The 24,435-nt window shown below is 39.6% G+C and overlaps 1 pseudogene; it reads left to right on the top strand.

Annotated features, from left to right (window-relative positions):
- Nucleotides 1-20,501: 20,501 nt before the first annotated feature.
- Nucleotides 20,502-22,262, top strand: LOC615204 (suppressor of cytokine signaling 6-like; annotated as a pseudogene).
- The last annotated feature ends 2,173 nt before the right edge of the window (nt 22,263-24,435 follow it).

Raw genomic sequence — 24,435 nt, forward strand, 5'->3', positions numbered from 1 at the left:
ATTATTGAATACTTCTCAGATGCAAAACAAGCTGCTGCTAGAACACAAGTATATATTGCTCTTGACTCTTATCTCTATGGCCATTTCATACCCTTTGTTGATAAGTGAGAATGTGTGAGCCTATGGGTAGGGATGTACATTGCATAAATTTTTATTGAATTCAAAAGTTTTTATGAACTTAGGAAATACTATTAGGTGACAGTAGAAGATTTAAACTGAAAAAAGTAATTAAGACTAGCCATGAATCAGAAATAGCTAGTAAAATTGGAAGATAAAAGTGAAAAAAAATAATATGGTGATAAATAATGGTGAAACTTGAAAATTTTTAACTTAATTGCTAGAGAAACACACACACACATACACACACACACACACACACACACACGCACATACACAATAAAATTGACTCTTCAAGCAACCAAGATTCCTAATGGAAATATCTTATTTGAGGCATCACAAAATTGGAAACCATAAAATTTGTCTTGTCCATCAAAATTAACCAGTTTCATGGAGAAATGTACACATGATTCAATGCCTCTATTCACTGGAGAAGAGACAGGCAAGAATCTGAAATAATGCTCTAAATAATACTCTAACTATAGAATTATTTTTCTAATAAGTTCAGTCATTGTTGCACATACTTCATATTTTTATCTTCACTTAAATCAGTTCTGCCCCAAATATGACATGAGGAAAGATACTGAACATTAGTCATTAATGTGCTATGATTTATAGCAAATGGTTTTTAATACCCCTACAATTACTAAAAATCCTCTTTTATTTCATTTTTATAATTTTATGAAGAGAGCTAGAAAATCATAATGGAATTGGTTGTCTGGGTTATTTCCAAATTTAAAAATATAGTTTCCTTAATATTAACTTTCTTAAATTCTCTATATTTTACATCTTCAGTGTAAAAATAAAAGCAGAAAATATCATTGTGAAATTGCCTTTAATTTAATATTTATGAGATGAAATGTTATAGGAATAGTATGTTCCCATAGACCAACATTGCACAATTATATAGTCATTTTCTTTGGGGTAAAATATTTCTTGAACTTCTTCATCTTTATGATGAACTAGGTTTCCTTGATTGTATATTTATTCAGTAAAACAGCAACTATTTGAGAAACTTCATTCTAAGATACCTTCAAATCTTCACACTTATCAACTCAGTTCATTACTATAATAAATATTGACTTCAATTATGAGTAATGCAAGTGCATGTAACAGATAAAAATCTCAGTCGACAAACAACAAAAAAAGCAAATTTCTTAGTCTAAATTTTAATTTCTGTTTCTACCATCTTTATCCCACTCTTGCTCTTTGGGGTTAATCAAAATACAAAGAGTCTTCTTTTACCTAAGAGGTAAAGAGGCTTCCTGCAGAGGGGTAGGGCTTGACCCTGCAAGAGGCATGCAGTCTTTTTTTGTCATCTACCTTCCATGACATATCCTGAGATGTATAGTGTTCCCATCAGACTTCCATTGTCAGTTCACAGATAACCTTTCCTGAGTCCTTCTTCATTTCACTGTCAAGTCTCCTCAGGTCTGAATTTCTTCAAGCAACATTTGCTTTTGCCCTTGGTGGCTACATGGAGTTTTTCTGGTGCTCCCTTGCTGCTCTGGGATCATCAGAAATGCTTAGAGGCATTTCTGCTCATTTACCTAGCCCATCCTTTCTCAACCAGGATTCCACAATCCAGCTATAATACATATCAATAAATGACTTGAGTAACTAGTTTCCCAATTTTCCAAGACTTCTATATAGTTAGTACAATTCTAGGTATGTAGGAAATTAAAGCTTAGTTCTCCAGTGGAATCAACTATTTCTAGACTCTTCAGGGATGTAGTAGCATTTTCAAACCTAGCTGGAAACAGCATGACCAGTGATAAGAGGAGTGTACAGAGCCCCTACTCAGACCATCAGTAGCTAAATCCCCCTGGTGTTCCTTTGAATTTACCCTCTACCCTCAACCAAAATACCATATGTAGTAGGGAAATCTTGCTTTGGTTCATTATTTATACATTCAAAGCTCTCTTCAATGTTTAAGTCTAAACTCGAACATAACAAGCCAACAACTTGACATTTTCTTGTATTTTTGTTCTGCTGCACAATTTTTTTTTTCCTGTTACAAATGAATGCAAAATTCCAAGTCAATCAAATAGGATTAAGGATAATGATAACAGCAGAGAAACAGAGGGGGTTGTGGAGTAGACAGTAAAGGTTAATATTTCAAAATTATTTCTAGACTACAAAGATAACACAAAGGTGAAGAGAAAGCACTCATTCTCATGAGTTCACAAGCTAGAAGAAATCATATAATTTAGTGAAGTGGCCCACAAAGATTATTTTTAATTGCAATATGCAGGAAAGGAAAATAACTAATACCCATTGAACTCAGATCATTAGAATAACTTTTATGTTTGGTATGGTGTTTCTACTTGTTAGATTTTATAATCAGCATTTTATAAACAAGGAGACCAACATTCAGAGAGGTTAAGTGATTGAGATAATAAAGCTAGTTAATAATAGGGACCGGTGCATAACACAGGTTGTTAGTCTTCATATTTTATATGTTAAGACAAAATATTTATATATGCTAAGGAAATCAGAACTTCAAAAATAAATGCTTAATCAACATTAGTAGCAGATTCAAAGATTGTCACGTGGGAGAGAATACTTGGATCCCTTCCATGCCATCTATCAGTTTGTGCTGACTGACAGTGATTGACAGGAGACACCAAGTTTTTTATGCAAAAAAAGTAAGTAAAATAAAAGTTCTGATAATATAAATAAAAGATATAAAATGACCAAATCAGAGAGAGCAGAGTAAATAGTGGCATATACCCATGGGTGTACTTGCCTTCTAAAGATGCCTCTAATAAATGTGATTTTGTCATTAATGCATGATAGAATTGTCTGGGTATCCCTTTACCTGCATTTTTGGAGTTTCAGGCTTTTTTTTTTTTTTTTTTTAACACCAGATCTGGGCAATAACTGAAACTCATTTATGAGAGTATGCTGCCTAATGGAACAGACAGACTAGTTTCCCAGGGATAGCAAGGTTGGTACTCAGGCCTGCTTACAACGTACTCCTGCAGTGCACCTAGCAAGTGGTCACTCAGGCTGTCCTAAATCACTGCCAAGGGGGAGAATTCATTTAATCTCTGGATCATTTTTTATTGAAAAATGTTTTTGATATTCAACTGAAACCTATTTCCATATGATTTTACTGCATAGAGCCTGAAATGGGGACTACTGAGCAGCTCTAATTTTACAAGAGTTCACAACACTATGGCGGATTCGCATATGGACACAAGCTTAACAACCATCAATCTAAAACAGTAGATTTTAACCTTGATTGCACATTCTAATTACCTGGGGAGTTAAAAATGATGGTGTCTGGTCCCACTTCAAGAAATACAGATTTAATTGATTTGTGGTATTATCAGGACATCTGGATATTTTAAAAATCCCCCAGCCAATTCTAATGTGCAGCCCATATGGTAATTACTGATCTAGAAGAATAAATGAACAGTTTGTCCTTCAGTCCTATCCTCCAAAATACTGGGTTTTCCCCCAAAATTAATTGTATACACTCTTTTTCCACCACAAATTGGATGCAGTGTACCAGATCAAGTGAAATGAGATTCAGTATTCTGACTGGATAATAATAATAAATTATAATAACCATTTTCCTCAATATGTAATGCTGAAATTGATACCTGACCCATCTACTTAATATAAATGTTCTTATATTTCAATTCTCCTCATTCTAGGCCTTTGGTAGAACTGTTACACTGAACACTGGCTTTGTTTCTTGGTAGGTGTCAAGCCGATAGACACAACTGAAACTGCACAACATGGACTGGACTTAAACCCGTAGGCTGGAACTTGAACCCACTGTCTTTTAGTTGACATTACTCACCAGTCTCAGGACTTCGTGAAGCTCAGATTCTTTATGTCACAACACAGAAAGAGTTTAGTAAGAGGCAAAGTGATAGGTAAGAAATGGATTTATTTAAGAGAGATACACATTCTATAGACAGAATACAGTCCATCTCTAAAAGCAAGAGACCATGAAATGTGGGGTGGTTAGTTCTTATGGACTGTGTAATTTCATGGGCTAATGAGTGGGAGGATTATTCTAATGATTTTGGGGAAGGAGTGAGGATTTCTTGGGATTGGGTCACCACCCATTGTTTGGCCTTTTATGGTTGGCCTCAGAACTGTCATGGCACCTGAGGGTATGTCATTTAGCATGCTAATGAGAGTTAACCACCACTGATGATTAATCATGCATATGTAATAGAACTTCCACAAAAATCATGAATGATTCAGTATTCTGAGAGCTCTGGCTTGGTGAACACATCCACATGCTCGAAGAGTGGCATACTCCAAATTCAATGGGCACAGAAAGTTTCTGCCCTTGAAGTCCTTCCAGATCTTGGCCTTTGTGCCTCTTCTTCTGCTCTTTTTTTTTTTCCTTTATGGTAATTTTCATAATTAACTGAGATTAGTAAGTAAACTAGAAAATTATTCTAGAAAAATTTTATTAGAATGAAATTTTTATCATTATTCTATAAAATTATTATCCCAAGGAAGATGTATGGGAACCCCTGATCTGTTGGTTAGACACACACGTGCTGGGACTTGCAGCTGGCATCTGAAGTAGAAGGCAGTTTTGCAGCACTGAGCCTAGAGGTTTTCTAAACTTATTCTTTCAGCCTTTGTCCTTAGTGAGAACTTTGTGAATCAGAGCCCCAAGTGAACTAGCTAGTACATTCAGCCTGAAAAAGAAATCAAAATTTGTTTTCACTGTAATACATTTAATCTATATCAATCATTTTGCAGATGGAACTTCTAGGTTAGAAGAGTATTATTTTATTGAATAGATTCTTTTTTGTGTAAACATTGCACCATTAAACAATCTATTCAGTCTATTCAATCTATTCACTGAGCCATTCAGCTTGATTTATCTGTCTTCTTTGCAAAGATATCATGAGACATTGTATTAAGTATTTTCCTGAAGTCCAGATCTAAAATTTCCCTTGCTTGAGTAATCTATGGGTCCTCTCAGAGAAAGAAACAAGCTTAAGTCTTTTCAATGAACTCCCATTAAGCCCCACTGATCAATTTTTTTTTTTTATGTAAATGGCTTCCAAACACTGTGATTTGGGAAAATCCCCACGTGGCAATATTGTAGTCAATTCAGGAATTTACTCACTATACAGATTCCTAGTCTGTATCTCAGGGAAACTATTTCAATAGATCAGAGGTTACTTGGGGCTCTATATGTTTCACAAGCTCAAGTTTGATGAAAGTTTAATGTGAACCAGATATGGGTGACTGATTTTGGTCAATGGTTGAATCATGCTGGCATATTGGAATCAACTGTTTACTCTTTTTTATCTACACAGGACTGTTGTATCACTGGAGGCTCTGGTATACAACTGGGTACAATAAAATGTTGAAAGGAAATTTGGTAAGCAATGAATGGTCATTTGAAAAATTTTCTCAGGTATCTCTGATATCATCTTTCCTTGTTCACTAAGGACAAATGTTCTGAGTACTTAAAAACTAAACATCAGCTTAATAGAGTAATTAAATTAATAAAGGTTCTTATTAATTGAAAATGAAAAATTGTAAATGAAAAAAGTATCGATTATATGAAAGAAAGATTTACATTATGGTATTTTGCAATGTATAGAATTTCTAATGAGTTATGGAATAAAGACTGGATACTAACTAGGCAAGAACAGTGTGAATAGCAAAAATGCTCTTCCACATTTTGGGACTTTGCTATTAAAAATGCTTCCTATCACTAACTCTGGATACATATGATGCTGCTGCTGCTAAGTCACGTCAGTCGTGTCCGACTCTGTGTGACCCCGTAGACGGCAGCCCACCAGGCTCCCCTGTCCTTGGGATTCTCCAGGCAAGAACACTGGAGTGGGTTGCCACTTCCTTCTCCAATGCATGAAAGTGAAAAGTGAAAGTGAAGTCGTTCAGTCGTGTCTGACTCTTAGAGACCCCATGGACTGCAGCCTACCAGGCTCCTCCGCCCATGGGATTTTCCAAGCAAGAGTACTGGAGTGGGGTGCCATTGCCTTCTCCGACACATGATGCTAGGGGACCATAAGTAGAAACTCTACCATAACTGACCCAGAAAATTCGATCTCTAGCCTAGATCTAGTAACACTGTTTCTGACACAAAGCCAAGCTGCTCACTTTCCCCCTCTAAGTCTGCAGAGTATAATCCATAGAATTTAGATACAAAAGAATGCATAGCTATGTATTTCTTTCTCTGTAGTCCCTATAGCACAAAAATGAATACTGGAGAAGGCAATGCTTGAGTCAGTTTGTAGTGTCAATCCCATCAACCTGGGTCATAGAACAGTGTCTTATTGAAATCAAATAGATCACTTTAACATGTTGTATCTACTTTCAAAGATTGTTTGCATGCATTCAGACTTTCAGTGTGTGTCTCAGTCTTCAAGATGCCTTAATGTCTCAGTTTCCTAATTTTTTACATCTCATATTCTTTGGATTATCCAATCATCTTTGTAATTAAGGAAACTCAAGTTGGAGAACTAAATAAAACAAAAACCTTAGTCTTTGTTCCTCCACGGTAAGGAAGTTTTCATGTGCTAATTTTTAAATATACATTCACTTACATATGTCAAGTTGCAGGTATACACATATTGCATATAATTAGAACAGCAATCAGGATCCTAGAGGCTTGGCAGAGTTGTCTCAGTTATTATTAACTCCAAAATCTTAATTATTTTTCTGATTTACATGGTAGGCTTCTTCTAATATAAGAAATAATTTTGTTGCTTAATAAATATATTAAGTTGATGATTTAAGCTTCATGTGCGTCAAAATTAGCCCACAAGTGAGTGATTCAATACTTTGTTCATTATAAAAATAAAATCTTTAATAAACACATATGAAAGCAAATATGACTATTCTATTCAGAACTAAATACATAAATAGCTACACTAAAGTAAATAGGGCCACTGCTCTTTGGTCCTGGAATTGAAAATGGTAACAGGATGATGCAAATAAAGTGTGAGGTTTCCATGACAACCTACATTTCCTGAAGCTATAAAAACCACTTTTGCTTTAGGGGTTCTTTGGTCAATTTATAATAACTGATAACAGTTCTATTTCTGGAATGAATGAATAACTGCTTATTTATGAAGAATAATAATTTGGTTCTGATGTATGTGTTGGAGTCATCTAAAAAGTGTCTCTGATTTACATTCTAGGAAACTTAACCTGTGAAGAGCAATTCACTTTACCATTTTTGAAATGATTATCCACTTAAGTGACTTATTTCCTAGATATAAATTTATTCAAATGCCACTAAGAGGAATAGTTATCTAATGTATTCATGGCAGCTGCTTCCTATACCAAGCAATCATTTAATGTAAGAATTTACAAAAAAATTTTAAAAAAAGATGAAATGGATAAATAAGGTGATTTCCTTTTCTGATAATGCAAAGTGAGAAGTTGCTATAAAATTCACCATCTCCTTTGATTAAAATTTAATTGGCTGGGAAAGCAAAATTGAACAGCTCAAATGTGAAGGTCTAAATTTAGGAGGCTTTATTAGGAGGGGTGTTTTGTCCTCCTAATGCCTCCTCCGAATTCAAATGAACCCAAGAATTTAAAATCCTCAAAATGGAGAGAGAATTACAGGGCATTACATCTGCCTTGCTTTTCAGAGACATCATGTTATTCTTACTTGAATGACACACTAAGCTGCTTTGCAATTAGAGAAAGACTTCACCAGCTAAGCCCTATTGGAATGCATGTACCACACACATTTCCCTCCAGCCTCATTTTGGTCCCTTCTGGATGCAATTTGATATTTAAACAATCAGCAGGATGACAAGTGTGGACAGGACAAACAGGACCTCTTAAATGACAAAAATTTACAAAAGACTGTACTTAAGGTGATTTCTCATATTGAAACCAGCCTATTGGGATGATAGGAAAATAAGAGAAAAAAAGAGACTAGGGCAGGTCGAGACTAATAGACACAGAGATAGATGTTTGCAGCATCTTGCAGAGAGACAGGAGGAGAGGAATGAGGCAGCTGGGGCAGCCTACAAATGGAGGGCACGAAAAAGGCAGTGATTGACTGATGTCAATTGTGTGCATGATTTTTAGGTGTTCTCTTGAATTACTCAATTATTGATCACACACAAAATTTCTGTTGCTTAATGAGCCATTCTTTTGCATTCTTCAAGTTCATTGTCAATGTTTAATAACATATGGACTGTTATCTGACATGCTGCAGAAGATGAGGTGATGTTATAATTGCCCTAGCTGACAAAATGAAACACAAACAGGATAAGTGAGATTTTAAAAGCCAAGCTTTTATTTCTCCCTTATTTAACTTTTAATTGGAAACATTTAGCTTTTATTTACTCTTAACAGTAATTATTTTTTGTCAAAGAATGATATATCTCTTTAATGTCAAGGATAATACTCTACCTGCAGAAAGAAGGAAATATTGGATCTTGATCCTTTCGTTTATTTATGAGATTCAATTGCTCACTTCTTTAAAGTGCACTATATTCCTCCTCTGCTCCTGGACATTTACATAAAATTCAAATGTCCATGCTAATTACATTTGTTAAATTTTCCTTAAGGCAAATTTAACAATTTAGTCTGAGACTAATTTCAACATTTCAAATTCCAAACTAGAGATGATCAAGCATTATTACATCAAGCATAGCGAACTGAAAGCAAGGAAGACCCTATATTGGTCCTTCTCTAAAAATCATTTCTTATAAATATGTTCATACATTTCCATCACTAATAAAATGTTATTATTTACTTTTTCTTCATGAAAGGACAGTATATGACTTTTAGATGATAAATCTGAGATTTTGAGATAATAATGATGAATACATAGTTAGAACATGAATCAGGACTTCGAATCCAGTATATTCTCTATTGCCTCAGGGCAGGATATGACTAACAACACAGCAACATTGCTTCACAAATTCATTAATGGTGGGTGATGGCTCACTTAGCTTGAATTCTGAACTTTGTTCCTCTAAGGAACTCAGGTACATGCCCACCTTAATCCATCTAGTTCAGTTCAGTCATTCAGTCATGTCTGACTCTTTGTGACCCCATGAATCGCAGCACGCCAGGTCTCCCTGTTCATCACCATCTCCCAGAGTTCACTCAAACTCACGTCCATCAAGTCGGTGATGCCATCCAGTCATCTCATCCTCTGTCGTCCCCTTTTCCTCCTCCCCCAATCCCTCCCAGCATCAGAGTCTTTTCCAATAATCCATCTAAGAATCCTAGAATTCTAGCCTTATTTCTATTGGACTATAATATTTATGTTTGGAAAGATCATTTGATATAACTCAGTCAGAGATACCAAGGGAACATTTTATTCAAAGATGGGCACAATAAAGGACAGAAATGATATGGACCTAACAGAAGCAGAAGATATTAAGAAGAGGTGGCAGGAAGACACTATGAATAAAGCTAATGAAGGTGATGGAATTCCAGACGAGCTATTTCAAATCCTAAAAGATGATGCTGTGAAAGTCCTTCACAGAATATGCCAGCAAATTTGGAAAGCTCAGCAGTGGCTACAGGACTGGAAAAGGTCAGTTTTCATTCCAATCCCAAAGAAAGGCAAATCCAAAGAATGTTCAAACCAAACAACTGCACTCATCTCATGCACTAGTAAAGTAATGCTCAAAATTCTCCAAGCCAGGCTTCAACAGTACCTGAACTGTGAAGTTCTAGGTGTTCAAGGTAGATTCAGAAAAGGCAGAGAAACCAGAGATCAAATTGCCAACATCCATTGGATCATTGAAAAAGCAAGAGAGTTACAGAAAAACATCTACTTTTGCTTTGTTGACTCTACCAAAGCCTTTGACTGTGTGGATCACAACAAACTGCAGAAAATTTTTCAAGAGATGGAAATACCAGAACACCATACCTGCTTCTTGAGAAATCTGTATACAGATCAAGAAGCAAGACTTAGAACTGGACATGGGATAACAGACTGGTTCCAAATTAGGAAAGAAGTATGTTAAGACTGTATACTGTCACCCTGTTTATTTAACTGATATGCAGAGTACATCATGAGAAATGCCAGGCTTGATGAAACACAAGCTGGAATCAAGATTGCCAAGAGACATATCAATAACCTCAGATACACAGATGCTACCATCTTTATGGCAGAAATTGAAGAGGAACTAAAGAGCTTCTTGATGAAAGTGAAAGAGGAGAGTGAAAAAAGTTGGCTTAAATCTCAACATTCAAAAAATTAAGATTATGGCATCTGGTTGCATCACTTCATGGCAAATAGGTGGGGAAAAGGTGTAAAAAGTGACAGACTTTATTTTGGGGGACTCCAAAATGACTGCAGACGGTGAATGCAGCCATGAAATTAACAGACTCTTGCTCCTTGGATGAGAAGCTATGGCCAATCTGGACCATCTATTAAGAAGCAGAGACATTCCTTTTCCAACAAAAGTCTGTCTAGCCAAGGCTATAGTTTTTCCAGTAGTTATGTATGGATGTGAGAGTTGGACTATAAAGAAAGCTGAGCACCGAAGAACAGATGCTTTTGAACTGGGGCCTTGGGGGAGACTCCTAAGAGTCCTTTGGATTGCAAGGAGATCATACCAGTTAATCCTAAAGGAAATGAGTCCTGAATATTCATTGGAAGGACTGATGCTGAAGCTGAAGCTCCAAGACTTTGCCCACCTGATGAGAACTGACTAATTGGAAAAGACCCTGATTCTGGGAAAGATTGAAGGCAGGAGAAGGGGACAACAGAGGATGAGATGGTTGGATGACATCACCGACTCAATGGACATGAGTTTGAGCAGGCTCTGGGAGGTGGTGATGGGCAGAAAAGCCTAGCTTGCTGCAATCCATGGGGTCTCAAAGTGTTGGACACGACTGAGCGACTGAACTGAATGAAATCACCCAGATTTTCAAGATGAGAAGTCTGAAGTCCAGATAAAGAGGAACAGTGATTATCCAAGTCAAACAGCTGCCTACATGAATGGCTGCTGTTGCTGCTAAGTACTTCAGTTTTGTCGAACTCTGTGCGACCCCAGAGACAGCAGCCCACCAGGCTCCCCTGTCCCTGGGACTTTCCAGGCAAGAGTACTGGAGTGGGTTGCCCTTGTCTTCTCCCTACATGAATAGACAGGCATTTAATTGTGGTTCTTTCATCAATGTAAGGACTTCCCTGGTGACTCAGACAGTAAAGCATCTGTCTACAATGCAGGAGACCTGGGTTCGATCCCTGGGTCAGGAAGATCCCCTGGAGAAGGAAATGGCAATCCACTCCAGTACTCTTGCCTGGAAAATCCCATGGACAGAGGAACCTGGTAGGCTACAGTCCATGGGGTTGCAAGGAGTCAGACACAACTGAGTGACTTCACTTCACTCATCAATGTAATGTTTCCTCTGAAAATCATCAGCTATTTATGTTGCGTGGAATTAGTGTATTTCTGAAAATGTTACTTTCTTTGGAGAAAATATTAATTTGGGGAAAAAGCATAACTTTTCTATCTAACAGATTGTTACATGCATGAATTTGTTAGTGAAACAAATAAAAACTGTTTCCATGCAGAAGGAAGTTAAATTTGAGAAGAGTTTATTTTGGAAATACTTTAAATTTGCAGAACAAATTATCTATGACTGTGTTCATTTGAATTCCTGTAGAACTTTAAAGAAATCCCACCTTCTTTATTTGTGTCAATTTGTGAGAAGTAGGAAATAGCTTGTAAACATAAATCCTCAATAATTTTGCATAACAAAGAACTTTGCTGTTTTCTGAACACAGCAACCATTACAGTACAAAGCATATAGAGAAACAATTTATTTCACAAAGGAAAAATAGATGGAAAAAAAAAAAAAAAGACCCTTGGGCTTACTAAAAGCACAACTTCTTCACTCTTTGCCTTGTTATCTGTCAGCAGACATAAATCCATAAGCAAAACAGACAGAGATACTCTTCCTCCCCTTCCCCTTGTCCTTTTTTGTCCTATTTTCCCCTAATGGAAGGGGTCTGAGGGACTGTGCAGTAATGATATCACTGCTTTAATTTATGGCTGTAGAGCTAGGGCTTAACTCACAAGAGACAACCCATCACAAGAGCTAGACAAAACAGCCTCTGCTGCTGCTATCATTGCTGTTCACAACTGAGAATTTAGAAATTGATTTGGATGTCAAAAAAATTGAAGTAAATATTATTAACTTTAAATCATAGTAACCTAAACCAACATCATATAAGCATATATATATAAACATCATATAAGCATATCAGTTTAGTTCAGTTCAGTTCAGTCACTCAGTTGTGTCCAACTCTTTGTGACTCCATGAGTTGCAGCACGCCAGGCCTCCCTGTCCATCACCAACTCCCAGAGTTCACTCAAACTCACATTCCTCGAGTTGGTGATATATATATATATATTATTTGGAATATTATTCCTAATAAGCCCCTCTCAATCACACCTGGATTTATGCTGATCATAAGTGACTCCAGATGGGTTTATAGATAGCTTCAGGATGACCATTGTAATAGGAACCAACCATTTAACTAGAGGATTGGAATTTTCAATTCCACCACCTAGACCTTCAGACAGTGAAGAGGAGGCAAAAACTGAGTTCAATTGCCAATAGCCAAGTATTAAATTGTTGTAAAGAACAATATTGTATAGGAACCTCCAATGTTAGGTCCAATAATCAAGGGAAATTGAAGTGGTCAAACAGGAGATGGCAAGAGTGAACATTGACAATTTAGGAATCATAAAACTAAAATGGACTGGAATGGGTGATTTAACTCAGATGACCATTATATCTACTACTGTGGGCAAGAATCCCATAGAAGAAATGGAGTAGTCATCATAGTCAACAAGAGTCAGAAATGTGGTACATGGATGCACTCTCAAAAATGACAGAATGATCTCTATTCATTTCCAATGCAAACCATTCAATATCATAGTAATCCAAGTTGTTGCCCCTGACCTGTAACGCTGAAGAAGCTGAAGTTTAATTGTTCTATGAAGACCTACCAGATATTCTAGAACTAACACTCCAAAAAAATGTCCTTTTCACTATAGGGGACTGGAATGCAAAAGAAGTAAGTCAAGAGATACTTGGAGTAACAGGCAAATTTGGCCTTAGAATACATAACAAAGAAGGTCAAAGGCTAACAGAGTTTTGGCAAGAGAATGCACTGGTCATGGCAAACACCCTCTTCCATCAACACAAGAGAAGACTCTACACATGGACATCAGCAGATGGTCAATACCAAAATCAGATGGATTATATTCATTTCAGCCAAAGATGTAGAAGCTATATACAGTCAGCAAAAACTAGACTAGGAGCAGATGGTGGCTTAGATCATGACCATCTTATTGCCAAACTCAAACGTAATTGAAGAAAGTAGGGAAAACCACTAGACCATTTAGGTATCACCCAAATCTAAATCAAATTCCTTATGATTATACAGTGGAAGTGTATAATCATACAATCTATCAAGGGATTAGATTTGATAGACAGAGTGCCTGAAGAGCTGTGGACAGAGGTTCGTGACATTGTACAGGAGGCAGTGATCAAGACCATCTCTGAAAAATACAAATGAAAAAAGGCAAAATGGTTTTCTGAGGAGGTATTACAAATAGCCAAGAAAAGAAAAGATGCAACAGGTAAAAGAGAAAAGGAAAGATATACCCATTTGAATGCAGAGTTCCAAAGAATAGCAAGGAGAGATAAGAAAGCCTTCCTAAGCAAACAATGCAAAGAAATTGAAGGAAACAATAGAATAGGAAAGACTAGAAATCTCTTTAAGAATATTAGAGATACCAAGGGAATATTTCATGTAAAGATGGGCACAATAAAGGACAGAAATGGTATGGACCTAACAGAAGCAGAAGATACTAAGAAGAGGTGGAAGCAATACACAGAAAAACTATACAAAAAAGATCCTCATGACACAGATAACTGTCAGGGAATATTTAACAGTAGGATTAAATGTGTGGTGTTTCCTATTTCTCTTGAGCCCTCTGTTCCTTATCAATTCTTGATAAGAGCCAGTGGAGTGGCAAGCCACTCCCAGGACTGAGGTCAAAGAGATGGGATTCTTGCATAGGATTTGCTTCATTAGCTTTTCCATATGGAGAAAGGGATTATTTATGACCCTCTTTTGATATGGATTGTCTTTTGGCCTTATGGCCTCTACTGCTCCTTGTTTCCTTGGTAACTTATAAAGTCTGGTCTTTTGATCCCCTGGAGAAGGAAATGGCAACTCACTCCAGTATTCTTGCCTGGAGAATCCCATGGATGGAAGGTCCATGGGGTCACAAACAGTCAGACATGACTGAGCTATTTCACTTCACTTCACTTTGATCTTTATCTGAAGAAGCTACATTGTAATACAGTATATATTACTCACACAGAATTCAATAAAACACCCTTGTTCCACCAGAGACTTGGGTCCCCATGTCCTTCTCTCTCTCTCTCTCTCTCTCTCTCTCTCTCTCTCTCTCTCTCTCTCTTTCTGGCTGATTCCATGGAGTGCCAAGGCCTGCCAAACTCATTTTCCTGCCTGGGCTTCCAAGACTTCTTGAGAGGGCGCCCTGCGCCTACGTGAGCAATACAAGCTCTGTCCAAAGGCTTTATTGGTTTTCTGAGTAACCCAAGGAATATTAGCCTCTTTCTTTCTTTCACTTTCTTATTGTCGACTCCGGACCACCAGGTTCCAGTCCATTAAAGGACCCCAACAGGTAACCACAGGGAAGTGATCACTCCTAGAGCCAGACATCCTGGAATGTGAAGTCAAGTGGGCCTTAGGAAGTATCACTATGAACAAAGCTATTGGAGGTGATGGAATTACAGTTGAGCTATTTCAAATCCTAAAAGATGATGCTGTGAAGGTCCTGCACTGAATATGCCAGCAAATTTGGAAAACTCAGCAGTAGCCACAGGACTGGAAAAGATCAGTTTTCATTCCAATCCCAAAGAAAGGCAAAGCCAAAGAATGTTCAAACTACCACACAATTGTACTCATCTCACATGCTAGCAAGGTAATGCTCAAAATTCTCCAAGCCAGGCTTCAAAAGTACATGAAATGTGAACTTCCAATGTTCAAGGTAGATTTAGAAAAGGCAGGGGAACCAGAGATCAAACTGCCAACATCCACTGGATCATTGAAAAAGCAAGAGAGTTCCAGAAACACATCTACTTTTGCTTCATTGACTCCACCAAAGCCTTTGACTGTGTGGATAACAACAAATTGTGAAAAATACATCAAGAGATGGGAATACCAGAAACCATACCTGCCTCCTGAGAAATCTGTATGCAGATCAAGAAGCAAGAGTTAGAACTGGACATGGAACAACAGACTGGTTCTAAATTGGGAAAGGAGTATGTCAAGACTGTATACTGTCACCCTGTTTATTTAGCTTATATATGGAGTACATCATGAGAAATGCCAGGCTGGATGAAGCACAAGCTGGAATCAAGATTGCTGGGAGAAATATCAATAACCTCAGATATGCAGATGACACCAGCCTTATGGCAGAAATCAAAGAAGAACTAAAGAACCTCTTGATTAAAATGAAAGAAGACAGGCGGAAAATCAGCTTATAACTCAACATTCAGAAAACAAAGATCATGGCATCTGGTCGCATCACTTCATTGCAAATAGATGGGGAACGATGGAAATAGTGAGAGACTTCATTTTTTGCAGATGGTGACTGCAGCCATGAAATTAAGACACTATCTCCTTGGAAGAAAAGCTATGACAAACCTAGACAGTATATTAAAAAGCAGAGACATTATTTTGCCAACAAAGGTCCATCTAGTCATAGCTATGTTTTTTCACATTCATGTATGGATGTGAGAGTTGGACTATAAAGAAAGCTGAGCACTGATGAATTGATGCTTTTGAACTATGTTGTTGGAGAAGACTCTTGAGAGTCCCTTGGACTGTGGGGAGATCAAACCAGTCAATCCTAAAGGAAATCAATCCTGAATATTCATTGCAAGGACTGATGCTGGAGCTGAAACTCTAATACTTTGGCCACCTGATACAAAGAACTGACTCATTTGAAAAGACCCTGATGCTGGGAAAGATTGAAGGTGAGAGGAGAAGGGGATGACAGAGGATGAGATGGTTAGATGGCATCACTGACTCAATGGACGTGAGTTTGAGTAAACTCTGGGAGTTGGTGATAGGGAGGCCTGGTGTGCTGCAGCCCATGGGGTCTCAAAGAATCAGACACAATGAGAGACTGAACTGAACTGAATCATTAAATTAATAACGCCAGTGTAGTCATGCCTACATAAAATTGCCTACTTAAAAATTATTAAACATCAAGGTTCAGATAGTCTCTGAAATACTGAACCACGGCCAGATGAGTGAACACAATAAAGTGCTGGGAGGGTGATGTCTGGAGAGACAGCATGGAAGTTCTGCTCCTTGCACTTTCCCACTGTACCTCACTCATGCATCTCTTCCATCTGGCTGTTTCTTAGTTGTATTCTTTATAACAAACTAGTGAGTAAAGTGATTCCATATTTTTTGTGAGCTGTCCTAGCAAATTACTGAACCTGAGGAGGGGGTTGTGAGAACCTTCTGACTTTACAGTCAGAAATACAGGTAGCTGGTAATTATGATCAGTGTCTGGAGTAGGTACAGTTTTGTGAGACTAAGCTCTTAGCCTCTGGGGTCTCCAATAACTGAGTAGTTAGGGTCACATATGAATTAAATTGTAGGATACTAGTTGGTATCTGAAGAGGTAGATTATTAGATGGTATAAGGCAAACCCACACAATTGGTGACATAAGTGGTGAAAGGGAAAACTTTTTAGAGTCATGTGAAAGTGAGCGTTCAAGTCACTCAGTCATGTCCAACAATTTGTGACCCCATGGACTATACAGTCCATGGAATTCTCTAGGCCAGAATACTGGAGTGGGTAGCTGTTCCCTTCTCCAGGGGATCTTTCCAAACCAGGTCTTCCACATTGCAGGCAGATTCATTACCAGCTGAGCACCCAGGGAAACCCAAAATTTAAGTAAAAATATTCTCAACCAGAAAGTGACTGTTTTGAAACATTTTGTAAATCCTCATGTCTTGACTTTTCATGAAGAAAAAAAGAGTAAGGTTCTTATGAAATTTAAATTAGAAGAGTCAATGAAAATATTTTTTAAATATAAAATTAAATGAATTTTGGTCTATGAAACTTCCTGGAGACAATTATTATTTCATTTTATAGACTTCATTTCTTTATATCTCTTTATCTCTGTCTGTCTCTTTCTTGCTGTCTCCTACATTTAATGAGGAATGGATGTGTATTAGTCACACTTTTGGAAAGAGAGTCTACAGTAATAAGTCTAGATCCTTCTAAGAGATTATAGGCTGAAAGACTGGTATGGAAATAAATACCTGCAATAGAATATAATTTAAAATAAAATAGATATTATCTCTCTTCCTCTGAGAGATCACAGACAACAAGCCATTTGAGGAAGCAGGTGATATTTTAGATATTTATTTCATTTTGAAAAATGCATATCAGTGCAGTTCAGTCACTCAGTCCTGTCCGACTCTTTTTGACCCCATGGACTGCAGCACACCAGGCTTCCCTGTCATCACCTACTCAGAAACTTACTCAAACTCATGTCCATCGAGTCGGTGATGCAATCCAGCTATCTAATCCTTTGTTGTACCATTCTCCTCCTGCCTGCAATCTTTCCCAGCATCAGGGTCTTTTCAAATGAGTCAGTTCTTCACATCAGGTGGCCAAAGTGCTGGAGCTTCAGCTTCAGCATCAGTCCTTCCAATGAATATTCAGGACTGATTTCCTTTAGGATTGACTAGTTTGATCTTGCAATCCAAGGGACTCTCAAGAGTCTTCTCCAACACCACAGTTCAAAAGCATCAATTCCTTGGCACTCAGCTTTCTTTATAGTCCAATTCTCACATCCATACATGACTGCTAGAAAAACCATAGCTTTGACTAGAGGGACCTTTGTTGGAAAAGAAATGTCTCTGCTTTTTAATATGCTGTCCAGGTTGATCATAAATTTTTTTCCAAGGAGCAAGCATCTTTTAATTTTATGGCTGCAGTCACCATCTGCAGTGATCTTCAGATCAGATCAGATCAGTCACTCAGTCGTGTCTGACTCTGCGACCCCATGAATTGCAGCACGCCAGGTCTCCCTGTCCATCACCAACTCCCGGAGTTCACTCAGACTCATGTCCATCAAGTCAGTGATGCCATCCAGCCATCTCATCCTCTGTCATCCCCTTCTCCTCTTGCCCCCAATCCCTCCCAGCATCAGAGTCTTTTCCAATGAGTCAATTCTTTGCATGAGGTGGCCAAAGTACTGGAGTTTCAGTTTTAGCATCATTTCTTCCAAAGAAATCCCAGGGCTGATCTCCTTCAGAATGGACTGGTTGGATCTCCTTGCAGTCCAAGGGACTCTCAAGAGTCTTCACCAACACCACAGTCCAAAAGCATCAGTTCCTCGGTGCTCAGCCCTCTTCACAGTCCAACTCTCACATCCATACATGACCCCTGGAAAAACCATAGCCTTGACTAGATGGACCTTTGTTGGCAAAGTAATGTCTCTGCTTTTGAATATGCTATCTAGGTTCCCAAAATAAATTCTTTCACTGTTTCCATTGCTTCCCCATCATTTTCTATGAAGTGATGGGACCAGATGCCATGATCTTAGCTTTCTGAATGTTGAGTTATAAGCCAATTTTTTCACTCTCCTCTTTCACTTTTATCAAGAGGTTCTTTAGTTCTTCACTTTCTGCCATGAGGGTGGTGTCATCCGCTTATCTGAGGTTATTTACGTTTCTTCCGGCAATATAGATTCCAGCTTGTTCTTCATCCACCCCTGTATTTCACAAGATGTATTCTGCATTTAAGTTAAATAAACAGTGTGACAGTATACAGTCTTGACATACTTCTTTCCCAATTTGGAAACAGTTTGTTGTTCCATGTCCAGTTCTAATTCTTGCTTCTTGATCTGCATACAGATTTATCAGGTGGCAGGTACTGTGGTCTGGTATTCCCATCTCTTGAAGTATTTTCCAGAGTTTGTTGTGATCCACACAGTCAAAGGCTTTGACGGTGTCAATAAAACAGAAGTAGATATTTTTCTGCACTCTCTTGCTCTTTCAAGGATCCAACAGACTTTGGCAATTTGATCTCTGGTTCCTTTGCCTTTTCTAAACCCAACTTGAACATCTAGAATTTCATGGTTCACTATTGTTGAAGACTGGCTTGGAGAATTTTGAGCATTACTTTGCTAGCATGTGCTGCTAAGTCACTTCAGTTGTGTCTGACTGTGTGACCCCATAGACTGAATCCCACCTGGGATTCTCCAGGCAAGAACACTGGAGTGGGTTGCCATTTCCTTCTCCAATGCTGAGATGAGTGCAATTGTGGGATACTTTGAACATTCTTGTGCATTGCCCTTTTTAGGAATTGGAGTGAAAACTGACCCTTTCCAACCCTGTGGCCACTGCTGTTTTCCAAATTTGCTGGCCTATTGAGTGCAACACTTTCATAGCATCATCTTTTAGGATTTGAATTAAATCAGCAGATGCCCGCCTGTGCCACTGGCCGAGTAGTGGTTGGGGGGCATCCAGCTCAGCTCCTGGGCTGTGGCTCTTCTCAGGCAGGCAGCCAGGGTGCCCCTCCTGGAGGAAGAGGAGGAGAAGAAGGAGGAAGGTGGTGGGAGGAAGAGTTGTGGAGAGGAGGACAGAGCATGACAGTCAGACTGGTGCTGGGCAAGGAAGCAGAGTGGCTGCCGCTGGAACATCACACTTGGAGACTATGTTTGGGGAGCAGTGGCTATTCCATTGTTCTTGGGAACCAAATCTTGAGTAGTAGAGAAGAAGGAACAAAGAAGAGATCACATCTCTGAAGGCCTGGGAGCCAAAGCTATCTGAGCATCAGTAAACCCCTGCAGTAGTCACCATGATGTCCTGAAATCTTCCACCAGATTAATTCCATGTTTCTACCAGAATGAATTATGCAGCAGAATTCTCCCATAGTTTAGATTAAGCAGATCATCTTGCAGAATCAGGGGTGTAGGCGAGTGTCGTGATCTCTGCCTCAGCTTCCCCACTTATACAGAGTGGGTATTACTGTTGTCCCTCCCACCTTTAGCTGCAAGCACCTGTGTAGCTTTATCTGGGCGGCATTTTTAAGGACATCACTTTTATGAACACGTTGAAACCACGCCACTAACTTGGATGATGGACACCAATACCTTTAAGATTACACGACTGATGAAGATGGACCTGGGATTCAGGTGAGCCAGAACAGTCTGGCTCCAGACAGTGACTTCCAAAGAGGAAATAAAGCTGGAAAAACCCATGGATATAGCCTTCCCTGCAGCCTACCCAGGTGTTCGAGGATAATATCCCAGAGAGAAATTGAGCCCCTCGGATCAGGTAACTAGTCAGAATGAAGAAAATCAGTCTTAAGACCTTCCGGAAATCTTTCAGCTTGAGTAAGAGAAAAGAAGATGCAGAATTCATGGTCATACAACAGCCAGCACTAGCCAGCAACTTCAGGAAAGAGGAGGCCTTGTTTGGGAGCTGCTATGGGAAGGAGATGGCCGGCTGTGATCTCCACGGCGAAGATGAAATGGGCAAGAAAGGACCCAAGAGCCAGAGCCTCGTGGGGCATGCTGAAAAGACCGCTGAGCACCAAGCGGAAGGCCAAGGGCAAGGGCGGCATGGCGTCGGGGAGCTCAGTGGACAAGGACAGGTTCTCATTGTAACTGGCGCCCCTGGTGTTCAAGGATGTGCGGTCGCTGAAGCCCATGCACTCCCCGTCGCTGTGCAGCCATCACTACAGCCCCATGCCCTGGCCGTTGCGCCCCACTTCCTCGGAGGAAATGTGCGTCTGGATGGAGTCGCAGGCCAAGGTGCCGGTGCACTTGCCCGACCCGGGTCGGCCCTCAACGGCGTGCACAAGGAATTCAGCAACCTCTGCCAGGCCGGCCCCGCATGGCCAGAGCTGCTGGACTCGCTCGGAGCTCCGGGTCCCCAACCGGGGACCTGTGCCTCTGCCTGGGTAAACACGTGCCTGTCGTCCTTGGACTGGTGGCTCGGGACTACATCCGGTACACTGTGCCTTTGGATGGCTCCTCCCCCAGCCGCCGGGGGGCCCCTTCCCCTACCACCACCATGAGGACTACAAGCATCCGGCCCACTGGGACCTCGCCGTGGCCCCCGAGCTCTTCACCGAGGAGCTGGTGGGCAGTCTGCTGATGGGCACCAGGGGGGTCTTGCTGCAGTGCTTGAGGGCGGGCCCACGTGGGCCCTGAACTGCCCCCCCCCAACCCCCCACCCCACCGCGCCCAGAGAAACACACACACACACACACACACACACACACACACCACTGCTGCCTCCCCTGCAGACTGATCTGAGCCAAAGGAACTTCGCCAAGCTGACCTGCCCAGACGCCCACCTGGCTGAGAGCATGTGCTGCCACTTGAATTTCGATCCCAACTCAGCCCCCAGGGTGGCCAGGGTATATGACTCAGTGCAAAGCAATAGCCCCTTGGTGGTGACCAGCCTGACGGATGAGCTTAAGAAGCTGGCCAAGCAGGGCTGGTACTGGGGACCCATCACAAGCTGGGAGGTGGAGGGCAAGCTGGTCAACATGCCTGATGGCTCCTTCCTGGTGACGGAGAGCTCTGACGACCACTACCTGCTCAGCATGAGCTGCCACTCCCACCGCAGGACCCTCCACACCAGAATGGAACACTCCAATGGCAGGCTTAGCTTCTATGAACAGCTCGGATTTGGAGGGACACACATCCATCGTGGACCTGATAGAGCACTCCATTAGGGACTCGGAGAACGGGGCTTTCTGATACTCAGTATCGGGCCTGCCAGGCTTCGCCGCCTACCCGGTGAGCCTCACCAACCTCGTGTCGTGCTTCCTGCAGGTGCGCTCACTGCAGTACCTGTGCCGCTTCGTCATCCGCCAGTCCACCTGGATAGACTTGATCCTGAAACTGCCCCTGTCCAACAAAATGAAGGATTACTTACAGGAGAAGCACTACTGAGAGAGGACCGCAACCCAGCATATTGCACTTTAGGAGTAAGAAAGAGAGACTGAGATACAGTTTACAGACTTCATTGCTATCAGAATCTTTTGCTTCCGTACTGTTATTTCAGTTTTATGTGGAAACGAGTATCCAGTTCATTTAGGGGTGGGGAACCGTCCACGAGGTGTCTTAGGTTTATTTTGGTTCTTTAAAAAGGGAAGTCTTGAGGTTTGAGAAAGTGTGAAGTGTTTTCCATAAATATGCAGAATAATCACAATGTGAATGATCAGATTCTCCTTACTCACCCACCCCCAGTCCTTTGCTGCTATCCACTGTGATTTTATGCATTAAAAACACATTTAATGTGTATCCAATCCTGAGTAAAGTTGAATGAAACTTATGGAATGAACCTGTTATGTCTCTCTTTCAATGGACCATCTTCAAAGATAGTGTTGAGTCAGCATAGCCATGTGATTAAGCACAGAGTTTACACCTACACCAAAAATGATTTTTAATTTCATACTCTACAAAGGTTTTTTTAAAATTGTGAACTGACATAACCTGGGGTAATGGAATGCAGGTCTGCTACATATCTTTCTGCCACATTCATTTCTAAATTATGTTTGATGTTTTGTGTTCTTTTGGTTCTGAGAAGTTTGATTTTTCTGTTGACTTCATTTTCATCTTGTGGTTCTTCAGTTTTAATAAGTTGCCTTACACTAAAAAGTTGTAAATAAATGTATACCAGCAATTTAAAAATTGTTGCCTTTTCTGTCATTAAACTCTGGTACATATTGGCATAACATATAAAGACCTATGAAACTAGAACTATTAAATACATTATTAGATGATTTTAGTTTCCTGTGATAAGCAATTTTTTGTTATTTATACTTTCCTCTGATAAAATGTTTTATCTATGATTTCTTTAGCTTAGACAACATTTTCTTGCATGAACTTGATGGAGAAATGCTTTTCATGAATGGGTGAGATGCTCTTGCAACGTTAAAGTCTATAACGTTAAAAAAAAAAATCTCAACTGGAATTCCATCACCTCCACTAGCTTTGTTCTTAGTGATGCTTCCTAAGGCTCATTTGACTTCATATTCCAGGATGTCTGGCTCTAGGTGAGTCATCACACCATCATGGCTATCTAGGTCATTAAGATCTTTTTTGTACAGTTCTTCTGTGTATTCTTGCCACCTCTTCTTAATATCTTCTGCTTTTGTTAGGTCCCTACCATTTCTGTCCTTTATCGAGCCCATCTTTGCATGAAATGTTCCCTTGGTATCTCTAATTTTCTTGAAGAGATCTCTAGTCTTTCTCATTCTATTGTTTTCCTCTATTTCTTTGCATTGATAACTAAGGAAGGCTTTCATAACCCTCCTTGCTATTCTTTGGAATTCTGCCTTCAGATGCTTATATCTTTCTTTTTTTCCTTTGCCTTTAGATTCTCTTCTTTTCTTAGCTACTTGTAAGGCCTCTTCAGACTACCTTTTAGCATTTCTTTTCCTCAGGGATGGTCTTGATCACCACCTCCTGTTCAATGTAATGAACCTGTGTCCATAGTTCATCAAGCACTCTATCAGATCTAATCCCTTGAATCTATTTGTCACTTCCACTGTACAATTGTAAGGGATCTGATTTAGGTGATACCTAAATGGTCTAGTGGTTTTCCCTACTTTCTTCAATTTAAGTCTGAATTTGGCAATAAGGAGTTCAGGATCTGAGCCACAGTCAGCTCCCAGTCTTGTTTTTTTTTTTTTTTTTTTGACTGTTTAGAGCTTCTCCATCTTTGGCTGCAAAGAATATAATCAATCAGATTTTGGTATTGACCATCTGGTGATGTCAATATGTAGAGTCTTTTCTTGTGTTTTTGGAAATGGGTGTTTGCTATGACCAGTGCATTCTCTTGGCAAAACTCTGTTAGCCTTTGCCCTGCTTCATTCTGTATTCCAAGGCCAAATTTCCTGATACTCCAGGTATCACTTGACTTACTACTTTTACATAACAGTCCCCTATAATGTAAAGGACATCTTTTGGGGGACATTAGTTCTAGAGGGTCTTGTAGATAGATCTTCATAGAACTGTTCAGCTTCTTCAGCATTACTGGTTGGGGCATAGACTTGGATTACTGTGATACTGAATGGTTTGCCTTGGAAATGAACAAAGATCATTCTGTCATTTTTGAAATTGTACCCAAGTACTGCATTTTGGACTGTTTTGTTGACTATGATGGCTATTCCATTTCTTCTAAGGGATTCTTGCCCACAGTAGTAGATATAATGGTCATCTGAGTTAAATTCACCCTTTCCAGTCCATTTTAGTTTTCTGATT

Source organism: Bos taurus, chromosome 2 (genome assembly GCF_002263795.3).
Source record: "Bos taurus isolate L1 Dominette 01449 registration number 42190680 breed Hereford chromosome 2, ARS-UCD2.0, whole genome shotgun sequence".
In the NCBI taxonomy this organism is placed as follows: Eukaryota; Metazoa; Chordata; class Mammalia; order Artiodactyla; family Bovidae; genus Bos; species Bos taurus.